This window comes from Priapulus caudatus, unplaced genomic scaffold (genome assembly GCF_000485595.1).
Source record: "Priapulus caudatus unplaced genomic scaffold, Priapulus_caudatus-5.0.1 Scaffold1171, whole genome shotgun sequence".
Classification (NCBI taxonomy): Eukaryota; Metazoa; Priapulida; class Priapulimorpha; order Priapulimorphida; family Priapulidae; genus Priapulus; species Priapulus caudatus.
Window position 1 is genome coordinate 70,761 of NW_014578232.1, and position 10,083 is coordinate 80,843.

At 42.4% G+C, this 10,083-nt stretch overlaps 1 protein-coding gene across 1 annotated transcript in view; it reads right to left on the minus strand.

Annotated features, from left to right (window-relative positions):
* Positions 1-6,498, minus strand: part of LOC106815662 — a 33,887-nt gene extending 27,389 nt beyond the window's left edge. Inside the window, exon 1 of the mRNA XM_014820159.1 lies at positions 6,273-6,498. The gene's annotated coding sequence lies outside the window, so the exon portion shown is untranslated. The remainder of the gene's footprint in view (positions 1-6,272) is intronic.
* Positions 6,499-10,083: the final 3,585 nt, after the last annotated feature.

The following is a 10,083-nucleotide window of genomic DNA, read 5'->3' on the forward strand; positions in this document are numbered from 1 at the left end:
GGGGAGAAGGGAGAAGCTGGTGGAGAAGGAGGAGGGGGAGAAGCTGGTGGAGAATGAGGAAGGGGAGAAGGGAGAAGCTGGTGGAGAAGGAGGAGGGGGAGAAGCTGGTGGAGAAGGAGGGGAGAAGCTGGTGGAGAAGGAGGAGGGGGAGACGCTGGTGGAAAAGGAGAAAGTGGAGAAGGAGGGGGAGAAGGGAGCTGGTGGAGGAGTGGAAGAAGGGAGAAGCTGGCGGAGAAGGAGAAGGGGGAGAAGCTGGTGGAGAAGGAGGAGGGGGACAAGGGAGAAGCTGGTGGAGAAGGAGGAGGGGGAGAAGCTGGTGGACAATGAGGAAGGGGAGAAGGGAGAAGCTGGTGGAGGAGGAAGGAGAGGAGGGAGAAGGTGGTGGTGAAGGAGGAGGAGAGAAGCTGGTGGAGAAGGAGGAGGGGGAGAAGGAGGGGGAGAAGGGAGCTGGTGGCGGAGGAGGGGGAGAAGGGAGAAACTGGTGGAGAAGAAGGAAGGGAAGAAGGGAGAAGCTGATGAAGAAGGAGGAGGGGAAGAAGCTGGTAGAGAATGAGGAGGGGAGAAGCTGGTGGAGAAAGAGGAAGGGGAGAAGAGAGAAGCTGGTGGAGAAGGAGGAGGGGGAGAAGCTGGTGGAGAAGGAGGAAGGGGAGAAGGGAGAAGCTGGTGGAGGAGGAAGGGGAGAAGGAAGAAGGTGGTGGAGAAGGAGGAGGGTGAGAAGGGAGAAGCTGGTGGATGAAGGAGGAGAGGGAGAAGCTGGTGGAGAAAAAGAAAGGGGAAAAGGGAGAAGCTGGTGGAGAAGGAGGAAGGAGAGAAGGGAGAAGGTGGTGGAGAAGGAGGAGGGGAGAAGCTGGTGGAGAAGGAGGAAGGGGAGAAGGAGGAGGAGAAGGGAGCTGGTGGAGGAGGAGGGCGAGAAGGGAGAAGCTGGTGGAGAAGGAGAAGGGGGAGAAGCTGGTGGAGAATGAGGAGGGCGAGAAGGGAGAAGCTGGTGGAGAAGGAGAAGGGGGAGAAGCTGGTGGAGAAGGAGGAGGAGGACAAGGGAGAAACTGGTGGAGAAGGAGGAGGGTAGAAACTGGTGGAGAAGGAGGAAGGGGAGAAGCTGGTAGAGAAGGAGCAAGGAGAGAAGGGAGAAGGTGGTGGAGAAAGAGGAGGGGAGAAGCTGGTGGAGAAGGAGGAAGGGGAGAAGGAGGGGAAGAAGGGAGCTAGTGGAGGAGGAGGGCGAGAAGGGAAAAGCTGGTGGAGAAGGAGGAGGGGGAGAAGGGAGAAGCTGGTGGAGAAGGAGGAGGGGAGAAGCTGGTGGAAAATGAGAGAGCGACCCACCACATGGTACACAACATCGCGTCGCACGTGGATTAGATCAGATCTAGAGCAGCTCGTGAAACCGTTCGCAAGCGAAGCCTACTCATGTGCAGGCTGCTTTGGCGTTACAAAGGTGACATTCCACACGTATAGTATTCGGGAGAACGGATTTACCGACAGAGGAAGCCTACGATAGTTCCTTTTTATTCTCATTTCCTCTCTACCCCTTTGCATAGAACGATGTGCACGAACACATTCCACACGTATAGTATTAGAGCGAGCGGATTTTCAGGTTTGCCCCGTGCAGGTTAGTACACTGTGGGTGGGAGTAGGATAGTAGTACACGGTGGGTGGAAGTAGGATAGTAGTACACGGTGGGTGGGAGTAGGTTACTACACTTTGGGTGGGAGTGCATTACTACACGGTGGGTGGGATTAGAAGCATGAAGGCGTCCTACAGCGATGTTTTCTATTTACATGTCACCTTTTGTAGCCCCTTTCCAATAGTAATTCTAACGCTATAAATGACGTAACACATAAGATCCCTATCTACTGATCTGTAAAGGCAAGTACACTCATTAGGTGGCCAACGTAGTGAGACAGCAACGTTAGGAAGATTAGTAAATGCATCCGTGACGATTACATGATTAAGGATACTGTTAGGGTTGGGAGGTGATTTTCGGTCGAAATTTCAATACCCACTTTATTTGATAGATCGCACCCATGGACAGCTATATGTATACGTAGAAATTATGTATGTAGCCTCCCAGACAGTTCCAAATCCCCGCATTAGTCAATTCTTTCCACAGGCATTCAATCATGGGAAATTTAGAAAAGTGCTAATATCTCCATAGTTAGAAATGCTGAAATTGCTGATTTTTTAAATGCTATTTCTCGAAACTCACAACTCCGATTCCAAATTTTTTTGTTACGTTTCAATGCTAACAATATCAGAGGAAAAAAAGGTTCCCTATAATTTTTTTTAAATGTTATATTTTACAAGTTATGGCTTTTCGTTTAAGAAATTGTTGCGTTTTGAAAATTACTACAAATTTTCGTACATCTTTTCAACTTATTTCCTAAATGAAAGCAATTAAAAAAATTCCAGGGACTCTTTTTTAGTTCATATTATGAACAACTTATGGTCAAAGATTTAGGTCCCAACTCTTGTTCGCTGTTTCTGAGAAATAACAAAAAACTCACAATTTTTGCCGTAAATAGCGATAAATTTTTATCGAGAGCGTAGAGAGAGACATCTCTCTTATGTAATGGATATGAGTTTGAGTGAATTTGATGAGCAGTTATGTTGCAATGCCCTTTACTGTGTTACCCGTCCGTAACCCTAACAGTATCCTTAAGGCTGACCGCGTTAACAGCGCTGCGCGCGGAACTGTGTCGTTATTATTGCACAATAATTGTCCACAATCATATCGGCAGCGTCCACAAGCAGACGTAATATGCTCAAACGCAAGCATCATAAATAGGATCGGCTGGAGGACATCCTGAAAACCTTGCCACTATTTGTTAATGGCTATGTATACCGTATTCGTAACCAAATTACCGTAAAATGACGCGTGAATAAGATGAATACATTTAGCAATGCCTGATTCTTTTATGGGCAATATCAACGTGAATCGAGGGGACCTGTCATATCACGAGTAGTCAATAGAAAAATACGTTGGCGGGGTTCCGGAAGATGAACTAGAGCTCGGGAAACTGATTATAATGCGGTGGTTATCCCCACAAAGGTTATTATTTTCTATTGGTCCAAACTATAATACATAACGATAGTTAAGCAGATAGTTATAAATCCCCAAGTACACCCATGGAAGCCCCCTTAGTATATGGTTTCCCTTATACAAGTATATTATAAATTTAAAAGATATTAGCATAGAAATTATAAGGGGCCTATTTGGTATATTATCTTTGTTGATAGTAGGGATATATATGATTCACGCTAACGTTCACTAACAATTCAACGTGATAGTGTAAATTGAGATAGCACATAAATGTATCTGTTCTAGATGTATTTCACGGTAAAATTCTGCAAAATTGGATACTGTGAGTTAGAATATGATGCAAGGTGAAATGAAGCTGAGATAAACCATTGTGTATATGAAATACTGTAACAACAGGGGAGAATGAATAATTCATTTGTAGTTCGTAAATTATTAGCTTGGTAATAACAATAAACCAAGAAGCCCGGAATAGCACACGGGACATACATATCAGAAACTGCACTGATTCCTGTATATACCTATTTTGTGCGACTAAAAGTAAAATTAATGACACTATGTCTATGTTTACATTTCCCATATGGTTTACACGAGAAGCTATTTATTAAGCAACAAGTTACAATATAAATTACTTCGACATATTAATCACTATGTCCTCTGTTCACGTCATATTTAAGTGCTTTCATTGTGGCAACAGCGTGAAAATACATGCATGGTAAAAAGTCGTTAATCACAAGATATATGAATGACAATCGGATAGTACCGTATTATCTAGCATTGCATCTGCACATGGCTGGTAAATGCCACTTTTGATCTGCTGTGATGGGATACTAACACACTGCTCAAGTTTCACTGGATAGAGTATCTCTCAATTATCGTAATAATATAGATATTCTACATTATATCAAAGGGTGTACGCATGGTAATGCATGGACAGATAGATATAGACAGACAGACAGACAGACAGACAGACAGACAGACAGACAGACAGACAGACAGACAGACAGACAGCGAGGCAGACTGGGAGGCTGCGAAGACAGATGGGCACAATGAGATGTTGACAGCACGTGATGATCAACTGGTAGAAACGTTATTGTGAGCTTTAGGGTCTAGGATCTGAAAAAGGAGCGACCTCCATAGTATAATATACTGTCTATTAGTCTAACCCTTGCCTTGGAGATATTTGTTTGGTCATTTATTATATATCAATTTAGGCCCATATTATAGGCAATAAGGTGGCAAAGAAACCATCTCCGCCATTAAAGTTCCAGCAATTTATGTATATAATTAGTAAAAAAATTGGTTTCACCAATCTTCAGAATACGCCCAAACGACAACTATATATTCCAACAAAAAGGCCACATGTAGGTAAAGAATATAGAGCGCTGAGATCGTAAACTGCAGATAATGAATGTTATCGAGAAAAATCTGCAATGCACGTTATACTTTGTTTTTCCTATGCTGCGCTCTCACCATTAATTAACTGCGTTCTGCGTTTCTCTTTTTTTAGAGCAGCAAATGCGACTGTAATGTTAGCATAACGGATAGATTGCATCAAACCATTTTCGATCGGGCGAGTTGCTATAACGCAATGACTCTCTTCTGACCCGTTGTTGCCACGTGAAATCTCTTTGTCTGATATGTGCACTGACCACGGTTAATGGCATGTATCAAAATGTCCTGAGTGCAACGAGACTCACTACAACCTGTTCAGAAGCACAGGTTTTAGTGTGATGTTTTGTGTGACCAATGATTTTGGTCGCGAATGTTTCAGCTTTGATCCGTTTTCCGAACGCTAATTTCATCTACTATTACGTCATTATTAGAAATACCAACCGATTATACTGTAGTCGCTGTAGCTGTCTACTGATGCTAACTGTGGTTACTGACCTCAGCGTTGCTACAATACAAACGTCGTATATATTCGCTTGTATGAACTTCGGAGTCAAACATATTGCTTTGAAAACGAGAACCACGTTTAATTCCCTCCTCGCCCTTTTCGTGACACCGGCCACGGAAACTGCAATCATCACAGTTATCAAGCGTATTATGTAGATGCTTCCACGCTTATCACAGATGACACGCAGTCGCGTACAACTCATAGGGTTGGTGGGGTTATAGTGACGGTTAGGGTTAGAGTAACGGTTAGGGTTAGGTAGTGTTAGGGTGACGGTTAGGGCTAGGGTTAGGGTAAGGTGGGGTTAGGGTGACGGTTAGGGTAACGGTTAGGGTTAGGGTTAGGGTTATGTGGGGTTAGGGTGACGGTTAGGGTTAGGGCTAGGGTTAGGTGGGGTTAGGGTGACGGTTAGGGTTAGGGTTAGGGTTAGGTGGGGTTAGGGTGACGGTTAGGGTTAGGGTTAGGGTTAGGTGGGGTTAGGTGGGGTTAGGTGGGGTTAGGGTGACGGTTAGGGTGACGGTTAGGGTTAGGTGGGGTTAGGTGGGTTAGGTAGGGTTAGGTGGGGTTAGGTGGGGTTAGGTGGGGTTAGGTGGGGTTAGGTGGGGTTAGGTTAAGTTAGGTACGAGAAAAGGACGATGGGTAGGGGACCGGCACTACACCATCACAATAACACAATTCTACCCGGGCGCCACATTTCTCTCGACGGAGTCTCGTAGAAGAATGATCGTCCAGCTCCAGTTCAATTAGCTAAAGTTCCTATTATAGCCAGTCTACGTTTCTTATCCAATTAGCATGTGTGATGCGCATGCACTTCTGATGTCATGACAAGTGAATAAAATCTCGTCTGTGTTGAGTTACCATTATAAAGGTAGCAACTAGGGAAGCAGTGATTATGACACGTGTCGGAAAATGCCAATTATAAGACAGTAAATGATGGTGTTAGTCATACGTATAAAAAGTACGAACTAGTTTGTCACCATGTGTCCATTCATCTTCTCTTGAAATAACTAACGTCATAACAAAGTAACGACGTAATTGCTTGCGTGTGTGCATGCTTATTACATTCACCGAAGGCATTGACTAAACTAACGACGCAGTTCTAAAAATGTCAACCTAAAAAACAATGCGCCGAATCACGGCTACCGATGGACTCAAGACGACTATCCTGGCAGCTACACTTAAAACGCTCTATCAGTAAGTAGTAAGAGATCTTTCTCGTTATGGCCGATCACGATCACGCGCTGGTAAATCGCTATCCGCGTAGCGTTTCGCTCCGCAAACAATGGTATATAAAGTCTATAGCTGTTGGGGAATGAAGGGAGTACACGACCAGAGAAAACTCACCTCCCGATCAAGCTGCGAAGCTATGCGTTTTTAATTATCCCGCTTTTCTTAGATTTCCGGCTCTGTCGGATACTGGTGAGCGATCGATGCGTCTGTCCGTAGCGTTAGCCAATCTCCGAGCGTCACTTAGCTTGACCATTCATCACAGCACGCTATAAATTTCTGCAATTTTATGGGCTTGTTGAAACTACACTTACGATTTCTTCTTTCGTCACGTAACCTAGTAAAGGGCTTATGAGCGTATAGGCTTATGTGTATTAGCGCGTAGCGCTGGCAACGAACACCCGATTGGATGTGTGCAGGAGGCAGAGCGAAATGACTGACATCGTTGTCATGGAGATAGTCATGCCTATTTTTAGCTCACTCTGGACTGAACTACCTTCACGTGGATAGATATTGCTCATATATGGAACAGCATTGATGTGGCTTATGCTACGTCGAAAGAGTGGAAGAGGAAGTGCAGGAGTAATGGCGGGGGGCGGAGAAAAAGTGCAAAATGAACTAAGTGTATAAATAGTGATATTTTCAAAATTAACCTTAACATTTATTGATGTCAGAGACATTAGTAACCGCATTCTAACACTTGGATCAAATAAACAATTCACAATATTTACAGTACAACTGTATGTGAACCTATTGTATATAAGTATACTGATAAACAAACCTACATAGCATACCTATAGCTAAACTCACTTGACGCGGGATTTGCTTCAAAATCTTGGTTCTAAATTATTACAGGTGAAGTGCAATTGACATATATTCTAGAAATGCGAGTATTTTCAATTTATATATTATCAATAATATAAAACCATTGAAGGATCGACACTTCTCAATGTACTTTCCATCAATTCTACTCAATTTTATTTAGTCTACATTATTTTTCAATTATGATTAACCCCTTCCAATGATAAACACATGTTTATTATGGAAATATTCACATTTCCCATATCATTTAGTTACAATTACATCACAGAGAGGTAATCAAATAAATGAACTGATGGGCAGGTGGGCAGCCAGAAGGACCTGCAGATAACACTTTGTTCCATGGCAATACACGAACACAAACAAAAACATTGCAATATAGATATACACAATAGAGTTTTCTTTCCGAATAGATTCAACCATGATTTGAAATTTAACTTATGCTTGGCTAGTGTACGCCGTGAGCGGGTTCCCATCTTACTTTTCGAATCAAATACATAGCTTTACATAGACAGATTACCGGATTAACAATAGTAGCAAAAGTAGCATTGGCTACTGGCCCCGCAGCCCTGTGTTTTTACGGTCCCCGTAATATCATGAACTATCTAATAGTTAAATTTTGATTAAAAAACATTTATTTCAGTATACACGTAAACCTGATACGATAATGAGTGCTGGTATAGTTTATTTGTGAGTAAATCTATTACTATTAAATCTATTAACTATCTAACTTATTAGAAAATGTATCAGATTTAGATTAACTTAAATTCACGTGTTTTAAAATTCATATTTTTTTTAATGTAGGGCCCGCTTATAACATAATAATGCTACAAGCCCCGCACTAGCTTATGCCGGCCGTGCATAGACATATATAAATTGTGACAAAAGGGGGCGCCACTTTCCAATGCTAGGATTTATCACGTTATGATATTTTCATAAGCTTTCCCTCTAGCTGCTATTATATGTGTCAGACCCACCATAAGAATCCTATACGTAGTAACAACTAACAAGTAGGTCGTAATTGGATTATTTTCGCGTATTATCACATTATGTGCTGACAGCCATACGTATCTCACACTTTAATAATTTTTGTAAAAAATATACAAGGTCAGGGTGAACATGACATCATGAGTTATGCAGGCGTTCACGACAGTATTAACAACAATTTCGTTATGTATAGTAATCCTGGTAAAACTGTGGTCAGCTCTTGTCCAAAACACAGAGGAAGACTCAAATTATAACCAAAAGCATTCCAATAAACACCTTTGAAAGTTGCCAAACATTTTTATACAAAGTCATTACACACAGGTGACAAGAAATGATTTTAACATTACTCTACAGTAATACCCAATATTGCGAAAACGCGGATTACCTAAATTCGCTCACATGATTTGTGAAATATGACCACTAAAATTGAGATACAGTAATTCACCCATATACGCAATTTGTAAGTCATTACCAATATACGCAAGATCTGAAATGCAAATTCACTATGATGAATTTGTTAAAATTAGGGGATGATCGACCCTAAGTAAATAAATAAGTAGGTAAGTAATATGTAAGTAACATGTGAATGTACTCCTGATTTATCTACTGTCCTCTCTAGAGGCTTCGCTTGTGAAAACGTCGTGGCTCGCGATATACAGATATATATATATAACAATAAACCATATTATAAGCGGCGCGCATTCATATAAGCTGACGCGTTGGCGCACAACACTTTAATCTTATTTTCAGGGCTGCTACGTAAGACAAACGTGAATTTAAACTCGTGTAAACTATGTAAGATTATTAATTGTTATCATTCGACCTGTCATGTCGTCGATTCCGGCCGATCAGTTCGTAATAGCCATATACCAAGAAGTTCCATCGAGCACCTTTACAATTATAAAAGCTGGGTTTACACTATCAACTTTTTGTTGAAAAGTTAATGAGTTAAAACTTTACAACTAATTGACTGAAATTTGGTAGTATAGCGCTTAACTAGTTGAGAGATTAGAACATGTTCTATTTTCTCAACGTTTAGTCAGCGAGTTAATAAACTTTTTGCCATGCAGCCACTCAGATAACAGCAATTAAAACGCAGAAAAATCAGGAGGTGTGTCCCTCCACTCAAAGGGGGGGGGGAGAATATTTCCGCCTGCGTTTTTACAACATGCACAAATGCGTATCCACATCGCCCCGCGCGCACACTTGAAACATTTGCCGACGCGCGCTCGATAACGTAAATGCTTTGAACATCTGAGAGAAAGGTTGATAGAACGTAGAAAAGTGGATGAACTCGTCGACTTTTCATTAGTGTAAACCCAGCTTAACTTAGATTGACGGCTCTGTCGGATACTGGTGAGCGATTGATGAGTCTGTCCGTAGCGTTAGCAGGGCCTTAGCCTGCGGGGGTGGGGCAAGGGGGGCAGCTGCCCCTAGATTTTGGAGCAAAATTTATAAAATAAATTATTCTACTAAAAGAGAATTGTCGTAGTCAGAATGAAGGTTGTCCATGTACTAAAAAGTGTCTCAAATACCATCTCCTGCTATCTACATTTTCAAAATTTTCTGTGGGAGGACCCGCAGATCCCCATCTGTTTCTCATCCAATCCTTGAAATCCTGGATCCGACACTACCTCCTCTAGGAATTTGCTCAGCCTACAGCCCTGCTTAACCAATCTCCGAGCGTCACTTAACTTGACCATTCATCACAGCACGCTATAGATTTCTTCAATTTTATGGGCTTGTTGAAACTACACTTCTCTGCTTAGCACTTTTCTGCTTATCACTCAGCAAAAATAGAGATATCTAGAGCTCCCGCTGTAGTATTTACTGTAATAGCAGCTGATTGGCCTCGGGTTAAGGAAACGGAGATAGGCACTACACCGCCCTATGCACCACATAGGCGCGGGAAGGATTTAACGTGAAACTGCGCTTACGATTTCTTCTTTCGTCACCTAACCTAGTAAAGGGCTTATGAGCGTATATGCTTATGTGTATTAGCGCGTAGCGCCGGTGTAGCGCAAAATTTCTGACTTGCGAAATATCTAAGATAGGATGCGCATGCGCACTTCGCATGCGTCCCGACCCGACCGATCACTTGTGTGCTCGTCTTTGTGTGCGA